We start from the raw sequence: 21,922 nt of genomic DNA on the forward strand, positions 1-21,922 counted from the left end.
TTAATAAACAAAAGGACAGAGAGATACACTATGTTTTCGAATTGGAAGTCTCAATATTGTTAATATATTTATTTTCCTTAAATTGATCCCTCATAATTCAATGCAATCCAAACAAATTCTAAAAGGCTTTTTAAAGAATTACAAGTCAATTCTAAAATGTGTATGGAGCTCTAAAGGATCTGGAACACCCAAAACAATCTTGAAAAACAAGAATAAAGTTAGAGAACTCACAACACCTGACTTACCATGAAGCTACTTGAATCGAGTCAGTATGGTATTGACATAAGTTTAGCATGAAGATCAATGGAATAAAACAGTCTTGAAACAGAATAAATATAGTCAGCTGATTTTTGACAAAGACACTAAGGCAATCTGATGAGGCAAGAAAATCTTTTCAATCATTATTTCACAGATTTCAATAAATCTACGAAAAAAATTGAACCTTGACCTCTGCCTCACACCATACATTAAAACTAATTTGAGACAGGTCAAAGGTTTAAATATTAAGGCTAACCTAAAAAGCTTCTGGGAGAAAACTTAGGAGAACATCTCAGTAACCAGAGGGTAGGCCAAACCTCCATAAAGACACAGAAAAAAATATTTATCTTAAAAAAATAAGTTAGACTTCATTAGAATTAAAAACTGCTTACCCAAAAACACAGTTAAAAAGAAATACAAAGATAAGCCGAAACACTGGGAAAAAATGTTGTAATACATACATCTGGCAAAAAACTTCTATTCAGAATATAGAAAGATCTCACACATCAAAAAAAGGCAACCAGCCCAGTTTAAAAAATTGTCAAGGAACTTGAACAGAAACTACAAAAAAGAAGATATATAAATGGCCAACAAGCACATAAAAAGACATCGACATCATTAGTCATCAGGAAATGCAATTAAAACCATGTGATACTACTTCATTGAACAACTAGAATAGCTAAAATTAAAAAGAATGAGGGGCCCAAATGCTGGTGAGGTTATGGAGTAACTGGAACTTTCTTATACTTGTGGAGGGAGCGTAAAATGCTACAACCACGTTAGAAAACAGTCAGGTTCTTATAAAGTTACACACCTTCCCTATGTCCCAGTAATTCCACTCCAAAGAGAAATGAAAATATATGTCCACAAAGACTTGCACAAGAGTATTTACAGCTGCTTTCTTCATAATCGTCAAAACGTGGAAACAACCCAAATGTCCATGAACAAGTGGGTGAATAAACTGTAGTACACACACACACATGGTGGACTACTAGTCAGATTTTTTTTTTTTTAAACAGTGAACTGATACATGCAACAGCTCGGTGAATCTCAAAAAGGATAGTTAAACAAAAGGAGGCAGATACAACAAAGGTACCTACTGAATGACTCCGTTTGTATGAAGTTCAAGAACAGACCAAACTCATCCATGGTGAAAGAAATCAGAGCGGTGGTTGAGTATGGGGGGATGGGAATTAACAGGCAGGAGAAATAGAGACTCTCTCTGGGGTGACGGGCATGCCCTACATCTCAAGTAGGGTGCTGGCTACACAGACGTATCCAGTTATCAAAATTCATTGAACTGTACATTTAAGATGTGTGCATTTCACTGTATGTAAACTCTTCCTGAATAAAAATGAATTTAGTAGTGAAGAGAAAGATGTGCTTTCCATCTAGAGTGTCTGCCTGGGAATAAACCATATTCTTCGTCAGGGAAAAGCGAAATGAGACATGCTTCAGTGAAAAAGGCCGTTCAAGGGAGACCAAGTAAGAAAAAGTCAAAGGCAGAGGAAGAACAGTGGTCTGGTCGAGTGAGAAGAGAAATCAAGACTGAGTCAGAAGGGGGAGGTACAAGCCAAACAGGAAGACACGAGTGAGCTGAACGTAAGTAGTAGAAAATAACAGACGTACAACTGTGTTTCAAAATAATCCAGCTACTGTGTTTAACTCCAAAAAGAACTAAAGGCAATTTTATTTGGAAATTGTCCCCTTCTTCCCTCGACACCTCTGTTAATCAAATGGGAAACAAGGAGAGGGGAATTCGGGGAAGGTATCAACCTGAACACATCCCTTTCTTTTCTTTTTTTAAATCAATTACCTTCAATATAATCCAGGGCTAACATCCTGCCTGTGGCATCTGATCACTGATAAACATCAAGAGGTCACATGTTCCTATTTATGTATTTACATATACACATGCTAGGATAATGAGATTCACAATCTATTCATTCCTTTAATAAGTGAATGAAACTATGAGCAAGAGTCCCTCTGAGGGAGTATCCTAGTTAACTGAAGCCGGCCTTGGAACCAGAGATAACGTTACTCCTCCTTCCAGTTGAATTAATAAGACAAGCAGGAGATGACTCACAAGAGCAGTTGATGAAGCAATTAATGCCAACTCTCTCTCTTACTCATCCCCTCCAGTTTAAGAATTAACCCTGGCTGAAAAAGGAGACACCATGTGAGCAAACTGAACTTTACCATACCACGGAGCTATAAGGGATGAGTAGGAGGGTTTCTGTCCAAACTCTGAATCTAGGGGGACCTCTACATGATTAAGCTTCAATAAGACTGCATTAATCAGCACTGCTTCCTCAATTTCAACTTACCAATGCTGGCTTTACAGGAATTGCTTTCTGAGACTTCCCTACAAAATCAGCTTACTCACTGAATTTTTAAAAAGGAGAACAGAGCCAAAAGACATCACTGGCCTCTGGTGCACACACACGTGTGAATAAGCATCTCCGGATTCGAGCTGATGCCGCGGAATAACGATTTGTCAATGTTATTTAGGCTACTTGTGTGAGACCTGCTTAATCCCGAAGTCCCTTCTTGCTTCTACTGGCTGAGGTATCAAGAGAGAACCAAATATTCAGGAGAAGGAAAGAATCTCAGAAAACATCTAGTTTAGGCGATTTCGGTGGGTATGGAGGACGGGGTTAAATATTAAATTCAATTGGTTTTTCATAATGTATACAGTTCTCCCACCATCCTACTACCCGCCCTCACCCTTGAAGGGTGTCCCTAGGACCACAGCATCAGTATCATGGGGGGAATTTGTTAGAAATGCGTATTTTCAGGCCCCAACAGATTAAATCAGAAACCCTGGGGCCCAGGAATCTGTGGTTTCACAAGCCCTCCAGGTAATTCTGGTGCCAGCTCAGTTTGAGAATCAGTGCCCCAGGGTATGCTCCTCTGGCCCAGTGTTTCTGAACCCCCTATCTCTCCGCTGTGTCGGATGGACAAAAAGTTAGATTCAATTGCCCTAGTTTTGCAGTACCGGAGTCCAGAGAGCTTAGGTCACTTGCCCGGGACCACAATGTTGAAGAGTGGCCAAGCCAACATTAAAAACAACTCTCGTGCGTACGGGGGTTTATAATCTGTTCAAAATGCATTTCCAGGGCTTCCCTGGTGGCGCAGTGGTTGAGAGTCTGCCTGCCGATGCAGGGGACACGGGTTCGTGCCCCGGTCCGGGAAGATCCCACATGCCGCGGAGCGGCTGGGCCCGTGAGCCATGGCCGCTGAGCCTGCGCGTCCAGAGCCTGTGCTCCACAACGGGAGAGGCCACAACAGTGAGAGGCCGCATACCGCAAAAAAAAAAAAAAAAAATGCATTTCCAAAAGAACCCTGTGAGGTAGTCAGAACTATTATGATTATCCCTCATTCCCAGCTGAAAAGGCTGGGCTCGGGGAGGTTAAGGCCTTAAGTCTATTACAAACTAAGCACCAGAGCTGAGACCAGAGCACCCCATTTCCTGATCTCTACATCAGTGTTCTTGCTGCTCCTGCTGAGGGCCTGGCACCCCTACACTGTATGCCCACGCACGTGGGCCAGCAGCCACGTGTGTGAGAATTTGCACACTGAGAAAGGATGGTAAATAACAGGAATCCCATGTCTTAGCCCGGACTGTAATATTAAAAATCATTCAATAAAGCATAACAGTCCAATTCTGACTGGCCCCATGAGCACGCACTGCTGCTACTCTAATTTCTCACTTCCGCCCACCTTTATGAGCTGCCCCCATAGCACCAGATTTAGAAGAACACCATCTGACTGAGCTGAAACCCACTTGGGAGGGCACCCACTCCCACCAACATTTGTAAACAGCTTCCCCAAAAGAGGGGGATGGCAAATTCCCTTCAGCCTTTCTGATCCAGTCCCTTTTAAAGCTTTCCTTTTTAGCACTTTTTAAAAATACATATTGACAGGTACATACTGCTACATATAAAACAGATAACCAACAAGGACCCATTGTATAGCCCAGGGAACTCTGCTCAATTTTCTGTAATAATCTAAAGGGGAAAGGATTTGAAACACGATACATGTATATGTATAACTGAATCACTCTGCTGTACACCTGAAACTAACACAACACTGTTAATCAACTGTACTCTAATATAAAATTTAAAAAATTTTAAATACCTATATTCACTTTGGAATATACAGATACGACAAAGAAGGAAATACAAATCTCTCAGATGACACTTAATATTTATCCTGAGTTTTTTCCTAAGCACAGACACACCAATAATTAATGATATGTAAGTCTTACTTAATTTTTTTAAATTTGGAATATGTCACATATTGTCTTGTATACATTTCTTTGAAAGCTCTATGAAACAGAATATTTATATTCTAATTCTAGTTTTAACATGCTGCAAAGAGGGGTTATTAATGCACTAAACTAATAAAAAAAAATTATCCTAGGTGAATTCTTATCTAGATCAATTCCAGGAATTAAGAGCCATGGAACTTGCCAGCTAATTCACACCATACAGTGTCAGGAAATCACAGGAACAGGCTTACTGAACTGCAGTCTCTACCTAGTCCACTGCTTTGGGCGTGAACGTAAGTTGGGTTCTTTCATTTTCAACATTATTACCTGCAGTGGACATACACTCCCCCATACTCTCCATACACCCACACTCTGCCCCTTCCAGGCCCCCATTATTACTCACTTGGGTAACAAAAGGTCTTACGACTCTCCCCTTTGAACTCATCCTCCACACTGGGTCACATCTAAGACACACTGCATGTACCACCAAAAATAATAAAAATAGGTGACGGTACTGGGCGCATCTCATGGGATGCTACACGCTTTTCATACATGGTTATATCTTTATGACAACCGTAAGAGGCAAACGTTATCATGCTACTATTATAGATTAGTATTCCAAGGCTTCAAGAGGTTAAATAACTTGGTCCAAGTCACACAGCTAATAAGATTTAGAGCAGCACGTCTCCGGAACCTATATACCATTTATTTGTTAACTCAGAAAATGGCATGTCTCTCTGTCATCAACAGCAGTAGTTCCCAATATTATTTTTTAATCCAAAATTCTGCATACTTTGAGCAATAGATATTTAACTCTTAATATCTGTTAATCAAGAAAATACACAGCGATCAAAAAGATACTATTGGTTTAGTAACACTTTAAATGAATTTTGGGTTGATGAATCATCGTATCAGCCAGCTACATATATTTGGGACGAAGCTCTGATTTCTGTTAGTGATATTAATTACTAAAACTACACACAATGCTTATTGCACATATGGATGGGTAGGCCCTCTGTTATAAGAACTGTGGTCTCCCATGTGTTCTGAAATCTACAGGTTAGAAACCCCCAGAATGTAAACTAAAGTCCTCATCATGAAATGCCATGGGCTCCACTATTGGGGCCCAACCTACATTTCCAACTGTGTTTCCTGTCCCCGCCTCGCCACATACCCTTACACCCTACCTCTGGCTGTGGTAAGACAAGTATTCCCACACTACTGGACTTTACACCTTGAGGCCCTCAAGACACATCCATTGCAAGCCTCTGCCTGAAGAACTCTCTTTTGAGACACAGCTCAAACATCTCCAACTCTGTGGAGCCACCTCTGACAACACCCTTACCCACACCCCGCCAAGGCCGAATTAACACATCTTTCCTTTTACGTGATCACAGCCCCACGATGACATTTAAACACACTGCAAATAAAAGGATGTGCAAATATCTGACTCTTGTAAATAGTGCTGCAATGAACATTATGGTACATGACTGTTTTTGAATTATGATTTTCTCAGGGGATATGTCCAATAGTGGGATTGCTGGGTCATATGGTAGTTCTATTTTTAGTTTTTTAAGGAACCTCCATACGAACCTAGGGGCAGGACAGGAATAAAGATGCAGATGTAGAGAATGGACTTGAGGACATGGGGAGTGGGAAGGGTAAGTTGGGACGAAGTGAGAGAGTGGCATGGACACATATACACTACCAAACGTAAAATAGATAGCTAGTGGGAAGCAGCCGCATAGCACAGGGAGATCAGGTCAGTGCTCTGTGACCACCTAGAGGGGTGGGATAGGGAGGGTGGGAGGGAGACACAAGAGGGAGGGGATATGGGGATGTATGCATACGTAGAGTTGATTCACTTTGTTACACAGCAGAAACTAACACACCATTGTAAAACACTAACACCCCAATAAAGATGTTAAAAAAAAAAACAATCTGAGTCTTCCTCTCATCCAAATTTCCAGAGGGTAAGGATAGCATTTATTCATCGGTGTCCTTAGCCCTTCCTTCCACTCTTAGCATCGGGCAGGTGCTGGTAAATGAATATCGATGCCAGCCTGGCTGGTGATTTTACCTGGGGAAATCAGTTTGGAAAGTAGCTCCTGCCACTGAAGAAGCTCTATTTCAGTGTGTTGCCAGGGCTTATCATCTGTAAACCGTAAAACTCCCAACGTTCCACCTCCAAAAGTAGGAGGCGAGTACTCACACAGGCAACTGGAAAATCTGAGTTCAGTTTCTGGCTCTCCCACTAAGAAGCTCTGTGACCTTTACGCAAGTCTCATTCTTTCTCTAATCCTCCATTTGTTCACCGAATTTGGGTGGGAGGAGTGGGACTTCGAGTTCTTCCCTGTTGCAATTCTATGACTTGCAAATTCTACAGACCAAGGTTGGCAAACATTTTCAGAAGTGCACCCAATAGTAAATATTTCAGGCTTTGTGTTGGCTTACCATCCCTTTCACAGCTACTCAACTCAGGTCTGTAGTTAAACTGCAAAAGCACCCGCAGACATTAGATCAATGAATGGACATGGCTGTGTTCCAATAAAACTTTACAAAAACAGGCAGCCGGCCAGATATGGCCCACAGGCCATAGTCTGCCCACGCCTGCTCTGGGCAGATGCCTCCATGTTGCTGTGCAGTTCCCAGTGCTTGATCTGAAGATATAATTCATGGGGTGTTTTATTGCAAAGTCTCTGAGTGTCTTATAAAGAATACAACAAGGAGGATAACAAGATACATACCACCACTCCCCCCCCCCAGGAACCTGGAAACGGCGAAAAGAGATGGCCAAGTCAAAGGTTTACGGTAAGAACTAGACTTAATGGCTTAGAATATGCACATACCAAGTCAATGAAGAAAGCAACATACCACCACCACTGCCCCCTGCCCCAGCCAGTACCTGTGAATTACATTCATATATTTAAGAAAAGATTGTGTCTTCAGAAGGGGGCACGGGCTGGCTCAGCCAGGGAAATAGAGTCCCTAAAGCAAACGTGGGCAGTGTCAAGCTGTTGGGGGGAAGAAAGTGGCTTCACTGGCTAGACCACCCTAGCGAGATGACTATGGCCAACGACTGAAGGGTTTTTGGTCCCACTAGAAAAACATCCTTCTCCTGAGATGAACAGAGAAGCAGACTGTGTTAGATGGGTGCTACTGAACCCACTTCCTTGCTCACGAAGCAATTACCTAACTCCCTATAAAACGTTTCTCGAGGAGACGTGGGAGATGCAGGTAGCAGTAGTATAACCCCTACTGCTACCTGCATCGAGAGAGCAGCAATTTCTCAAGGTGAATCAATAGAGTAGCTCCCAGCTACGATTTACATTCCACGGTAGCTTGACACAGAGCAGGCGCTGGTCGTGGGGACCTGAGGGTACATTAGTGATGTGTTTCACTGTGAATTACCACGCCAGCATAACGGTGCCAGCTCCAGCTAGACGTTACTTAGCTCTGAGTCAGTGTGGCAAGCCCTGGACACAGACCTGAAGCCACCTCTGGGCTGAGGGGCTAAGGGTGGCAAGCGTGTGGAGACCCAGCTGGCCCTCTCTGACGGCCTGGCTGGCATACCACTTTCAGCTCTGCTCACTTTCAACTGGTTCCTGCAGTCCTTATGGGACACTGAAGCCAAAGCACTGGCTGCTTCAGGACAGAGCTTATGTTTGCATCCCTATGTACGTGTACAATGAAAATTGGCAGCAGATCTAAGTAAATAATCTAAAAACCGGAGCTAAGTCAAAACAAGCAACAGGCAAGTACTCACAGTCCTAATCAGCGACTGGCACAGCTGTGACCATAAAGTGTGATGAAGTTCATGTAAGGTTTATTTAAAAACCTCAATTGTGGCAAAGGGTCAGTGATGTCCAGAAAATGCTAGCTCTTTTGCCCTGCTGAAAAACAAAGGCTCAGTACTGAAGTTGGAGAAGTTTTAGCCACAAAAATATGACAATGAATTGTGCCTGGTAATATGCCTGGAGTAAAATGAAACAGAGGGCACCAGAAGGTCAGGGCCTGCTTCCCTAAATCATGCCAGGATATGCGAGGCCAAACGGCCCCAGACCAAGGAGGAAAATCAGAGCTCACTGCGAAGGAGACGGAGTATGAAGCACCTCCTTTCCTGTTCACTGTGACACGATCCAGTTTCCTCCTTCTGTTCCAGAACTTCTAACCTACAGGTCATGCTCACAGTCACAGAAGAGCCGATGGAATAAGTGAGTTCCCAAGGAAAACGCTTACTTTCCCATTTGCAGTGTGTTTCACTGGCAATGCTGTGCTCTGAGGCACGATCCAAGTAAGAATTAAATATGATATGCTCGTTGGTCAATTATCAAAATGTAAACTAACGGCTATAGCGGACACCATCTGAGCTGCCAAGAATGTGAACACTGTGATTCTAGTAGGAAAGAACACTCCCCGCCCTGCTTGGTCTTCGGCTACGTTTGCCCTTGACTACAACATGCTCACCTATGTGTGTGTATAATGTAGACACAAAGATGACCGTGAACTTTGGAGCCTAGCTTTTCACTTGGAATTTCCAAGGAGGAATTCCACTTAGCCTAAGTGCAGCTATGCAGCAAGATAAAGTTGTCATTTTCTAAGTATTTCTACCTATCAAAATTTTGGAAGTGGCCTTCTTTCCCTGACCATCGTACTTCTTGGGGACGGTGTATTAATTTCCCATCACATTTAACGTAGTGCCTTGCGTAAAATGAGTATTCAATAAACAGCTGCAGGGCTGACCTCACAGTATCAATACCAATGAACAGAAATCCGGCCTTCCAAGTAACTTTATAACATAAGCCAAATGCTACATAACAGAAAATGTTAGTGGCTCTGTAGTCCTCATTCTCCTTATATGGAAAACGATGAAGTATTTCTATATTAAAAACTCCCCAGGGCAGAGTGAACATGCCTATCTTTCTATACCCCCCCAAAGCAGAGGACGAAAGAGCAAGTTTACTTCACTTGTGCAGATTGAGAAATCACCTTTTAAATTCATGCTAAACAGCTAAATGGAGCAGCAGACTGTCAGAAACTGTCAAGTGAAATAATTATTGATTGGAGCATTAAAATTAAAAATGAATGTAGGTTAATAGACGAAGATGGCTTGAAGAAAAAGCATATAATCTAAAACTAGAAAAATCAGACAGTGCATCTGCCAGTCAGGCTTGTCGGGCTTAGAATGAAAGAATTCAAAGAAAACGATGATAATAATGAAAAAAACTTAAGCACACATGGCCTTTGTGAAGGCCTAGGATAACGGAGCCAGGCTCTCCTGATGGCCCGCACCCGACTTGCCCTCCCCTCCCTCAGACATTGACATAAAGGCCGGGAGCTGGGCTGAGAGACTGAAATTGGTGGTCATCAGCTCAGTGATCTTCATCCTAATGGACTCAATCATGGCCTCCACTCCGTGACAACCCTCCTCCTGGAGAGGGGTGTCCTTCAATAATACCCATCCCTGGACCGACAAAGCTCAAACGTACGGCTATACTGAGCTGCAGATCCATGTGTGTAAGTTAACGAACGCCCAGCATCTCCACTTCTCACAGTTTACATACCCAAAACAGAACTCTGGAGGGCACCACCACTGCCCCAGCCTCTTCCTGAACCAGTCTTCCCCTTCTCCGTGAAGGGCACCACCATCCTGGATGTTCTCTTTTCTTTCCTCGCGACCTCTAATCCATCAAACAAATGCCCTCTGCTCCCCTGTGATGCAGAACTGAAATCCACCCGTTGCTCTCCATCTCCCCCGCTACCCTGGGCCTCTGCAATAGCCCCTCAGCCGTCTCCCTGGTTGATTCTTCATCCACCTACAACTATTCTCCCACAGCACCCGAGCCATCTTTTTAGAACAACGGAGATGCCGTCACTCCCTCTGCTTAAATGTCATCCATGGTTCCTGTAATGGGTTGAACGGTGGGCCCCAAAAAGATGTGCTCATGTCCCAGAGCCTGTGACTATGACCTTTTGTGGAAAAAGGGTTTCTGCAGACGTGCTTAAGGATCTTGAGATGAGATCATCCTAGATTACCTGCGTGGGCCCTAAAACCAACGACCAGTGTCCTTACAAGCGACAGAAGAGGACAAGACACAGACGCAGAGGAGAAGGCCGCGTGAACACAGAGGTAGAGACTGGAGTGATGCTTCCGCAAGCCAAGGAATGTCTGGAGTCACCAGAAGCTGGAAGAGACAAGGAAAGACTCTCCCCCGGTGCCTTCAGAGAGACAGTGTGTGACAGCTTGATTTCAGACTTCTCCCCTCTAGAGTTGTGAGAGAACAAATTTCTGTTGTTTTAAGTCATCAAGTTTGTGGTAATTTGCTAGGGCAGCCCTAATTCAGTCTCCTAGCACACGTAGAATAAAATCGAAGTCCTCTGGCCTCTCATGCCAGAATTAAAGGCTCTTCCTGACGTCAGGGCATTTGCTCAGCCATTCTCTCCACCTGCAGTGCTCTTCTGCTGATTTCCATCTCACCCCCCAGCACTCCTACACATCACTGAGGTCTCTGCACAAATGTTACATCTTATGAAAGGCTTTCCCTGACTTCCCCAAATAAAATCATCCTCTTGCAGCCACCATCACTCTCTTTCCCCTAACGTACCCTGCTCTGATTTTTGTCTGAAATACAGAGTACGCTTACGGATTTACTAGTAATCTGTGTCCCCTACAAGAAGGTAAGCTCTCCGAGGGCAGGGGCTCAACACTGCATTCGTTCGGTTATATACCTACCCAGTGTACACATTATACTTGGCACCGAGGAAACGGTCAATAAATATCTAGTTGCATAAAAAGGAATAAATTATTTTTCTTTTCTTCAGCTAAATTAGAAACCTGACTTGATAGCACCATCAAGAGATACTTAAGATTTTCTCTCTGTTACAAGTCCAACAGGCTACCATGATTTTTGAGACTCTCTGAGGGTTACAACCATTCACCCACTCTCTTCTATCAAAACGCAGTTGATAAAGTGTGGCTTTTCCACTTTTATTACTAGAGTCAAGATAAAGCACAGCGTAAAGGAGAGGCCTAGATCCTCTAGCTACCAGCCATGTGACCTTAGGTAAATAACTGCTCTCTTTGAGCCCAGAGAATGGAATGCTGAAACTTGCTATGTCTGTACCCACAGGATGGCCCTGAGAACCAACTGAGGTCATTTATTCAACAAGATATTTCTTCAGATATTGTGCAGGCCAGATGTTGTGCCAGCATGGTGACACAGCCAGAACTCAGACAAGGAAGGTCTGCCCTTACCAAGCGCAGAGCCAAGTGTACAGTTTTGTAAACTGTAAACTGTGCAAATGTAAAGGGGGGCGCAATGTGTGCCGGACACTCCAATGTAATCAGCTCCCCACTTCCAAACTGTTCAAGGCCTCCTGCTCCGCATACTTCTTAACACAAACATAAACCAGAAAACAGGTCTGCAAAGATACTGATTACCCTCTTCGCTCAATCACTCGCACATTTCCCAAAGGCACCTCATTTGTCCCCCGCGGAGCAATTTCTAACACAGAAAAAAATCAGGAGCTACCATGAACAAGGTTACAGCACCTCGTCATCTCAGAACGGGGATGCGACAAACCACAAGATGTTATTTTTTCGTTATCTCAAAATAAACACACTGTGTTTTAAACATGTACCAGGTGGGTTTGCAATGCCAACTTAACGTAGTTCATCCGTGGCCATGTCACGGTCATTTTTTTTATTAAAGTGTAGTTGATTTACAGTGTTAGGTTAGTTTCAGGTGTACAGCAAAGTCATACATACACATATATATTCTTTTTCAGATTCTTTTCCATTATAGGTTATTACAAGATATTGAGTATAGTTCCCTGTGCTATACAGTAGGTCCGTGTTGTTCATCTATTTTATCAACTCACAGACATAAAAAACAAATTTATGGTTGTCATCGTCATTTTTAATTGTGTAAAAAAGATAACCCATAGCTTGTTTTCTGTAACTCATACTTAACATCTTACCCTCGAAGATATCCGGACCTTTCAATTTTACATTAGTGGTTCTTATAGAACTTTGGAGGGACAGAGAATTCTTTGAGGATCTGGTGAAAGCTACAACCCTCGCCCCAGAAAAACACATATTCGTATAACATCATGTAAATAGTTACCGGGGAGCCGTGGGGCATTCTGAGAAAGTCCAGTGACCATAAATGCAGACTCCCCACCATCTTACTGCAGTGTCAGCCCATGGGTGCCTCGCCCAGCCTCCTCCCCTGATCACCCACCTGTATTTCTCTCCCCTTCTCTCCTCTTGTATGAGTGCCGAACCCACAGTAAATATTAATTTTAAAAATCCAAAATAATAGTTAAAAACTTAAGCTTAAACAGAGAAAATATGTCAAATTATAAAGCATCTGAGTCATTATAGTAACCAAACCTGATTCTATACCAGCTTTGCTAAGCACTATTAATAGTTTCTATAATTTAGGTTTAATTTAATGTTTTCTAAAATTAAGGTTCTGTCACTCAAGTTCTTTAAATGAATAAGTTAATGCATCTAACTTGCTAAAGTTGAACATATAGTGTTGCTTCCCCTGCTCTGTGAGTAACAACACCAGCAGTAAGTGTGAGTAACAATATGGCAATAAGTGTGAGTAACAATACTAGCAGTAAGTGTGAGTAACAATACTAGTTTCCTATTCTGCTCAAAAGCTTTGTTACAGTTAGGAGTTAAAAGAAAAAAATTTTTTTAAACTATGTAAGATTTTTTCTTCCAAAAAAGGTACAAAGAGTTTTTATCCAGGAACTTTAAATGTGCACTGTCATGCATAAAGTTGTCTTTAAATAAGGTTGGTATGCTACATTTTAAATACTTAAGGTTATGTTCATATAAATATTTATGCAGGCTTCTTTATTTCTAAGAAGAATTCTACCAAGGATTAAAAGCCAGTGCCATGATTTATAAATCATTTCACCTAAAAATTCTAAACTTTGAATTCTTTAAAGTTATTTTCCAATAGAAGAGGCCATTCCTTCAAGAGACAGAGTGACATACTATATTATCTTTCTTTCATACTTCAAGATCTCAGGTGGGCCATCTCTGGGGACATTTTCACTTTATAAAAAAGACGCCTTTTTGTCATCCTTTAAAAGGCAGTCTATCCTTACACACTTAAAATGAGTTCAATTACCCACAGTCGGACTGCACAAAACTTATTACTATAAATCATCTACCAAAAAACAAGCTATGATAATTTCTTAATCCTAAAAGAAGGGCTAAGAGACAAAATTCAAATGCAATCTTTTAAAGATAAGATAAAATTGCTACATATCATCCCTTTAGTTAAACCTTTTATTTATAAATCTAGCAAATTTCCCTGTGTAGACTAAATTTCCTTAAGCTTTTCTGGACAAATTCCCTGCATTCAACAGCATAAGTTCCAATGTTTAGTCAGAAAAGAGGCTATGGAGCATTAAGATAATTACACAATCTGAACTTCTAAGTATATATATTTTTTAAATTAATAACATAGTGTACTTCCTTGCTTAGAAGGAAATTTAAATTACAAAGAATCTGACTTTCAAAATTCCTGAACGCCAAAGCCATTAAAAACAGCCCGTGAGCCATGGAGCTTCACGAAACATTTATCACAGTATAACATTTCTGTAATACGAAAGTTTCTGGCCATCACGTAATTTCAAATTCATGTCCATGTTCACTCCATCCACAGTGTTTTTTAGCATAAAACTAAAGCGTGTTGATTCCGGTATAAATCATAAAAGAGACTATGAGGAATGTTCAAAGTAACCTCAACCATGATGACTTCACATTCAAAAGATTTTTCTCATGTTAATAACATTTAAATCTTTGCCTCTGTCTGACTCAACACGCCTCAGACTGGAAGGTGAACCAAATAAGCTCCTCCAGCCAGGTGTGGGAAAAACTTCACTGTCCTAAGTACAAAGTGGATAGCCGTCCATTTTTCAACTGGACAGGCTAAACATGGGCACATTTCATGAGACACTGAAACAGGCAAGGAGGAAAAAACAAACAAACAAAATAAACTTACCTCCAATTCCTCAGTAGGAATCTAAAGAAAATTCATGAAATCTCAGCAGGTTCTTTAAGGTGTCTTTTTGATTAATGGGAAATCCAAAGTCCCCAGGCATTCAGATTCTGTGGGCGTCAATGTTTTCCTCCAAGCACTTATGGTCATAAAGGAGCTGTAACATCTTCTTCCATGACAATGGCCTCTAATCAAATCAAGTGTTCACCCTCAGATAAGCTAGGACCTGGGACCTGGAACCCTTTGTTGCAGTGTTTGCACCTGGACTAACCTCTCCTTGAGCAACAGAATACAAAGAAACTATATGGGACTAAAAATAGCTGCGTCCATGTGCAGTTGGGGCAAACTACAGACAACAAGATACAAAAAGCCAACTGCCACTTCTGAGGATCCAGGAGCAAAAGCAGGGTACTGGGCATGCCCCCTGCACACAGCACCACCAAAGGGGCAAGAAGACCGCCTAAGCCGCCCCTCCAGCCTGACCCCTGGACCCATCCCTACCCTCGCCACACGTAAGGAACCAGATCACCCCTCCTTGGGGAGTGAGCAAGGGAACCTGTTGTTTTTGCTCCCTTCTGCTGCCGCAGGGGCCCCAGAAAAGCCTCACCTGAATTTCTTGTCTGGCCTCTTATCATTTTCTACTGATAAGAATCCCGGTCAGTAATGATCCTTGGGAGGGTATAATTTTACTCCATCCACCACCACCAGAGCAAGCAACTCCATGAATAGGGTGGATGGAAATAGTCCCTGGAGCTGACTATAATCTCATTGTGACAGAAAAATTCCGATGTAGGGTGGATGGAAATAGCCCCTGGAGCTGACTGTAATCTCACCGTGATAGAAAAATTTCGATGGGCCACTCGATGAGACAGACGAGGGTTGTACACGGATGAGCAGTACCTGGGCAGCACTCCTTCTTAGCACTGTGCAGATTCACATCTTCCCCAGCAAGGTCAAGGCCCAGGGCTATTCCCAATTAGACCAGAGAAAGACAGGAAGTGGAGAAGCCCGAGGCCACCTTGGGGTTCCCAAACAAATGCAGCTCATTTTAACTAGTCAAACCTGTTGATCAGTAATGGTCCACTTGAGGGAAGGAAGGTCAGAAGATTGAAAATAATTTACTTAGTAAGTTTTAAAGAATGAAAGTGCATCTACGGTTTCCACCCCACAATCCCTTGGACAATTAAAATGAAAAGCACATTCATGTCTTTTTGCTTTACATGGTGTATCTTGCTTTGTATCTGTTGGACGCTGGACGCCTTCTCTAGAGCCTTCTTAAGCAAGAAAGCAGAGTTTTCTGTTTACTCAGGTTTCCAGAACTGCTATTTATTACTCCACTACAGCGTGTTTTCATTCCAGAGGAGTGTGATTGTTAATTTGTTATTGCGAGTTTCTTAAGGAGTCAAAACATCCAGAGAAAAGCATGAGCTACACGGGGCAATAAAGGCTAGAAAATGTCTCAACAACATGGAAATGACTCGCTGCCTGAAGATCTGAGGCTTAAGAAACACTCTACCCCTCAATTCACGGTAAATTTGTTCGGATGAAACAGAAAACAGCTCGGACCAGTTTTCAAATCAGAAACCAAATTCAGAAAAACATCTAACTTGAAATATCCTATGAAGAAGACTTATAAACTATGTTTCCCTCCTCTCTCTAATCAGTGAGGTCAATTATCACTTGCACTCAGGGTACATATTTGGTTACTGCCTACTCCCACCTTCTCTCCTCCAACAAAACTTTTGCCCAGATAAGGGAGAGAGTCGTCTCCATACAAACGGACTACACTCAGGCCAGCATTCTTCTGCACCATTTTTAAAAAAAGAGGACAAAGCATCCAAGGGAAGCCTAAGCATTTCTATGAGGAAAGACTCCATAAATGCAGACCTTTTTGATCAATTCAGATCCCAGTGCACAAGGAGCAAATACACAGGGGCAGGAATGATCGGTAAATATTTGCTAAATAAAAGCAGCTGGCGTTTCTCTATCCTCTTGACCCCGTGTCCAGCAAGTTCCCCTTCCCCACCACACCCAGAGACGTTTTCCTTTTGGTTATAACATGGAAGCCAATCACTGGATTAAGATGAAATACTAGGAAGGAGCTCTTCACACTCAGTGAACTATAAAAAGTTGGGGGTGGGGTGTTCCCAGTAATATTCAAAGAGGTTTCAGTATAAATCTTAGTGTCACTGCTAAGCTGAATCAGAAAACATCTAAGGTCACAGAACTCATCTTTGAGGACGATGCCAATTATCATTTTTCAATACAAATTACCAAGACCTCTTGAACACGATTATGTATGACACAGAATAATTTCTTAACAGGGTCCTGTTTCAGGTGGCTCTCCCAAGAGTTCAAGCCATATGGAGCCTAATTAAATAGTCAACTTATTCCCTCCTTGGTCTGAACTTGTATGACATAATATTTCAAAGGCTATTTTTTTCCAGAGAATAATTCACTTGAAAACATAGTGGCTTATTACCAAAAGCCTCCTCAATTATGAAGTCATTCCTCTCATGTACGAAGACGGTTACAGCCATAAATAAATGGCCAAATTCCATTCCGTCTCTTTCTATCTCTCCCTGCCCTCTCTCTTGCCCTAGTAAATTTAAGATCAGTAAGTTCAAAATTTTCAAATATTCATAAAATCATAAAGTAAATGGATGCCTTAAATATGATAAAGGAACAATCAATTTATTTATTTTATTTTTGCTGTACGCGGGCCTCTCACTGTTGTGGCCTGTCCCATTGCAGAGCACAGGCTCCGGACACGCAGGCTCAGTGGCCATGGCTCACGGGCCCAGCCGCTCCGCGGCACGTGGGATCTTCCCGGACCAGGGCACGAACCCATGTCCCCCGCATCGGCAGGCGGACTCTCAACCACTGCGCCACCAGGGAAGCCCGGAACTATCAATTTTTGATCCAGATGTAGATAATTAGGGAAGAGGAATAAATGAAATGCATAAATAATGCCAAAATATTAAGACGATGGTAGAAATTTCAGCTACTGTGTGTATATGTATATATATCAATTCTCCTAACATACCAAAAATAATAATAAGTGCTCGGTAAATTGGGTTCAGATAAGATGCCTAATATGAATAAGAAAATAAGCCCAAATTATAAACTTTTAAAAAGAGATATAGTTTCAAAGAAGCAGACACACAGATAGAGAAAACAAACTAGTGGTTACCAGTGGGGAGGAGGGAGGGGGAAGGGGCAAGATAGAGGTAGGGGGTTAAGAGGTACAAGCTACTATTTATAAAATAAGCTATAAGGATATATTGCACAACACGGGAAATACAGCCAATATTTTATAATAACTATAAATAGAGTATAACCTTTAAAAATTGTGAACTCACTATACTGTACCCCTGTAACTTATACAATACTGTACATTAACTAAACTTCAATTAAAAAAAGATATAGTTTTAAATCTCTTAAGTACTTACAGAAAAACTTCAAAATGAGCAATAAATTATTAAGTGAATACACTATGAGAGCTTTATATTTATATTATATAGAATAGCAATGCATGCGAACAGGGACTTCTAAAGTGCTTTCTTATGGTACTCTTTTCCTTTCTGATGTACTCAATATTTTGTCTGTGATATAATTTGTATTACTTTTTAGCACAGAAAATCTTTTTACACTGGCAAATTACTAATATAAACTCAGATGTGGACACGAATTCAGACCACGAAAGGATCAAAACCAACAAAATTTCTGTCCAATGAAAGTGAAACCTTCATCATGTAGACTGTTTCTTCCATTCACCAAGCAGAGATGCTACTGGGCACAAAAATAACTAAAGCTGTCCTGAGCAACTGGAGAGTGGACATTCGTTCACTCCTTCTACACAGATTTATGCACATCTGTACTACTCTCAAACGATGAAGCTGCAAGGGAAAATTTAGAGGTCACTTAGTCCAGACCCTCATTTTACCTGCAAAGCTCTGAGGATTAGAGAGATCAAATGCCGTGAGCATGCTGAGTTTATTAGAGAGAGGGAAGCAGGTTCCTTTCCTCCCTGATCCTTGCTCTTTCTGCCTCACTGCCCTGGACCCTGAGAGGCGGCAAGAGCCCCCAGTCACATGGAGGCTGACTGGGAAGCAGGACCTCTAAGAAACGGAATGAAGCAATAATGACACGATAAAATGAGCTGTGCAGACAAGTACACAGGAACTGAGGGAAGTGGGGAAGGAGACTGGTTTAGGCTGAAATAGCTGGGGAAACCTTTCCGTCCTGGAGAAGGGGAGGCTCATGCTGGACGTTCACGGCAGGGCAGAATGTGGGAGTAAAGGCAGAGGGGTGAGGGAAGAATCTGAGCCAAGCCTGGTGGTCAGAAATAAACACGATATGCACAGGCAAAGGCTGAGACCTGGGGTGGACACCAGGTTATGTCCACACTCTCTACCACCCTCGGTCACCCTCTCACCCACGCCACCACCACCACCTCCCACATGCCTGTTACTTTGCCCTAAACACTACACAGATAAATTAGAAAACCCCAAAGGAGAACAATAACATGAAAACAGTACTAAGCATCAACAGCATTTACCAGGTACCAAGTGCTCTTCTAAGTGTCTTACATATATTGATTTATTTAATCCTCATGCTGATTATAATCCCCACTTTTCAGATGAAGAAACTGGGGCATTAAGTGACTTGACCAAGCTAGTAAGTGCCAGGGCTGGTATTCGTATCACAGGAAATACAAAATCCTGGGATATCCAACGATAACCGAACACACAGGCATAACAGGCCAAGTTTAAATAGCAGCTTCAGAATAGCTTGGCACCCTGTTCCCTATCACATAGCCTTTATCCCTTCCTGTTCTCCTGATAATTCAGTCCCAATTGCTAAGGATTCTTAAGGCTGCTGTCACACCTCCAGGGCTACTTCCAAAAGCCCAGGAGAGCTGATCCAAGTGGTACCTCAGCAATCCAAACACAGTGGACATCTGAGACAAGCCCTTCTACAGAGAGATGGCTGCCATCTGGCAACTGAGAACGAATTTCAAAACCATCCTCCCTTTTTGTACAAAGTATCTGGCCATGGAGTTTGTTATCAGCAGAACCAGGATTAAAAACTGTGACCTTGGACTTCCCTGGTGGCGCAGTGGTTAAGAATCCGCCCGCCAATGCAGGGGACACGGGTTCAAGTCCTGGCCTGGGAAGATTCCACATGCCGCGGTGCAACTAAGCCCATGCGCCACAACTACTGAGCCTGTGCTCTGCAGGCCACAACTACTGGAGCCCGCGCACAGCAACGAAGACCCAACGCAGCCAAAAATAAAATAAATTTTTAAAAAAATTGTGACCTCTGTCTCTTCTCTCTCTCACCCTTATTCTCCCAAGGCGTGTATTTGTATTTTTGGCAAAGCAGCCAAAGGGAAAACATCACAGGAGCCTTCTTGTAGGGTTCGAGGTAAAATGAGTAACAGCTGGACGGAAAGAGCAAAGGGAAAGTGAGTCATGGATACGGTGCTAAATCTATAAGCTTTTTCTCTGGCTTTCTTTGAAATGTTTTCTTTAAGCTCAGAGCTGGAGGCTTATATTTACACACGGCACAACTCCACCTGAGACTCCAGAGTTAGGCTCTCAGTAACATGGAAAGCTCATAACCTTTTGTTCAAATTGCAGCATCTGGACCTGCAGTACTTATGTCCCTTTTACAACAATGTAACCTTACATGAGGCAATTTAACTGCCAGGGCTTGACCAGGGAGATGTGGGTTAGGGGGACCTATCAGCGACTGGTTTCCTGAGACCCGACAACTTCCTGCAATGATGTGTGGCTCTGGGCACCACAAACTAAAAAGCCCTCCTTTGATTCTCAATCCCCATGGTTATATCTTACTTCCACCTATGGATTCTGGTCCTTCCAGCCGATTGCTGACACGCTAGGAAGGGGAAACAGGCCCACTGACCGTAAGTCACAAGGGTACTTAAGTGTTTTGTGCTTGCTAGTGTTTCAGGCATGTTAAGTGTTGGACACTCTTCTTCCTTACTCCCCGGATGAATGAAAAACCACTGAGATCACTGCAGGGGTAGCAACAGACTAAAGAGAAATAAACTTTTTAAAATAAATAACAACTTGGAATACCCTTTTAAAAATAAAATTAAATGTCTTTGTATATTAAATGATATTTGTTACTGCTCGATTACAATTTAAATTGTAACATTCTAAAGGAAAAAAAATCCCTCTATATAAGGTGGAACTTATAAAAAAAAAGTCTGAACACAAAGCTTTCTGGAATTAAAAGGTAAAACTATATATATATATTTTTTTTAATTCTACAAAATACAGAAAGAATATTAGAATAAAACCCTCTACATTTCTTAGGAGCCATGTGTACCAAGACTTATTTATAGTACCCTACATAAGGCTTGCATTCATGCCCACGGCTCTTTTATAATAAAATTTTCCTTCAAGTTCTCCTTTTGTTGTGAACTTGTTATTGCCTTCCCACTGGCTATACACAACCACACATGTCTTTCAAAAGCTAACTGAAGCACAGAGAAGTTAAACATGATTTATTCAAGGTCAACTCTCCAGTCAGTGGCAAAGCCATAAATACAGCCTCTCCACCGCAGAGCGTTCTGGGTGCTGGGCCACACTGCACCATGAAGTTTTGACTCTTGATTGCTGTTTTCAAAATTCCCTTGGGTAGGGGCTTCCCTGGTGGCACAGTGGTTAAGACTCCACGCTTCCACTGCAGGGGGAATGTGTTCGATCCCTGGTCGGGGAACTAAGATCCTGTAAGCTGCGAGGCACGGCCAAAAAACAAAAAAAAAAAAAACAGGGTGGACAGAATGAACAAAATAAGAAGATAAGAAGGCTTCCCTGGTGGCGCAGCGGTTGACGGTCCGCCTGCCGATGCAGGGGACACGGGTTCGTGCCCCGGTCCGGGAGGATCCCACATGCCGCGGAGCGGCTGGGCCCGTGAGCCATGGCCGCTGAGCCTGCGCGTCCGGAGCCTGTGCTCCGCAGCGGGAGAGGGCACAGCAGTGAGAGGCCCGTGTACCGCAAATAAAAAAAAAATTCCCTTGGGTATTTTACAGCGGCTCATGTTGACAAGCTAGAAGGAAGCAGCTTTTAACAAACTTCATTAACATTGCACAATTTCACATTCTTGGACCTATCACACATACCAATTCGTTTTTAACATAGGCATTTAAAACTCCCTTTAAGACACTGTACAATTGACTCAAATATATATGAATGGGACAGGATTTAGTAGCCTAAAGTATATCCTGTTTTCTTCCCATTAAATGCAGCTGAATCACAGTGCATGGTAAGCAGTTGGTGCAAAAAGAAATGCTCTGCAGTTAGGGCAGCACTCAACTGCACTAGACCCCGTC

At 42.4% G+C, this 21,922-nt stretch overlaps 1 protein-coding gene across 13 annotated transcripts in view; it reads right to left on the reverse strand.

Annotated features, from left to right (window-relative positions):
• The window catches only part of ATXN1 (ataxin 1), a 520,605-nt gene that overhangs the window by 345,451 nt on the left and 153,232 nt on the right, over positions 1–21,922 (reverse strand). Inside the window, exon 1 of one of the 13 annotated variants that reach the window (XM_079935501.1) lies at positions 14,560–17,304. The exons of the other annotated variants lie outside the window; for them this stretch is intronic. The gene's annotated coding sequence lies outside the window, so the exon portion shown is untranslated. Of the gene's footprint in view, positions 1–14,559; positions 17,305–21,922 lie in introns of those variants that run through there. 13 annotated transcript variants of the gene reach the window in all.

Source organism: Stenella coeruleoalba (assembly GCF_951394435.1).
Source record: "Stenella coeruleoalba genome assembly, chromosome: 10".
In the NCBI taxonomy this organism is placed as follows: domain Eukaryota; kingdom Metazoa; phylum Chordata; class Mammalia; order Artiodactyla; family Delphinidae; genus Stenella; species Stenella coeruleoalba.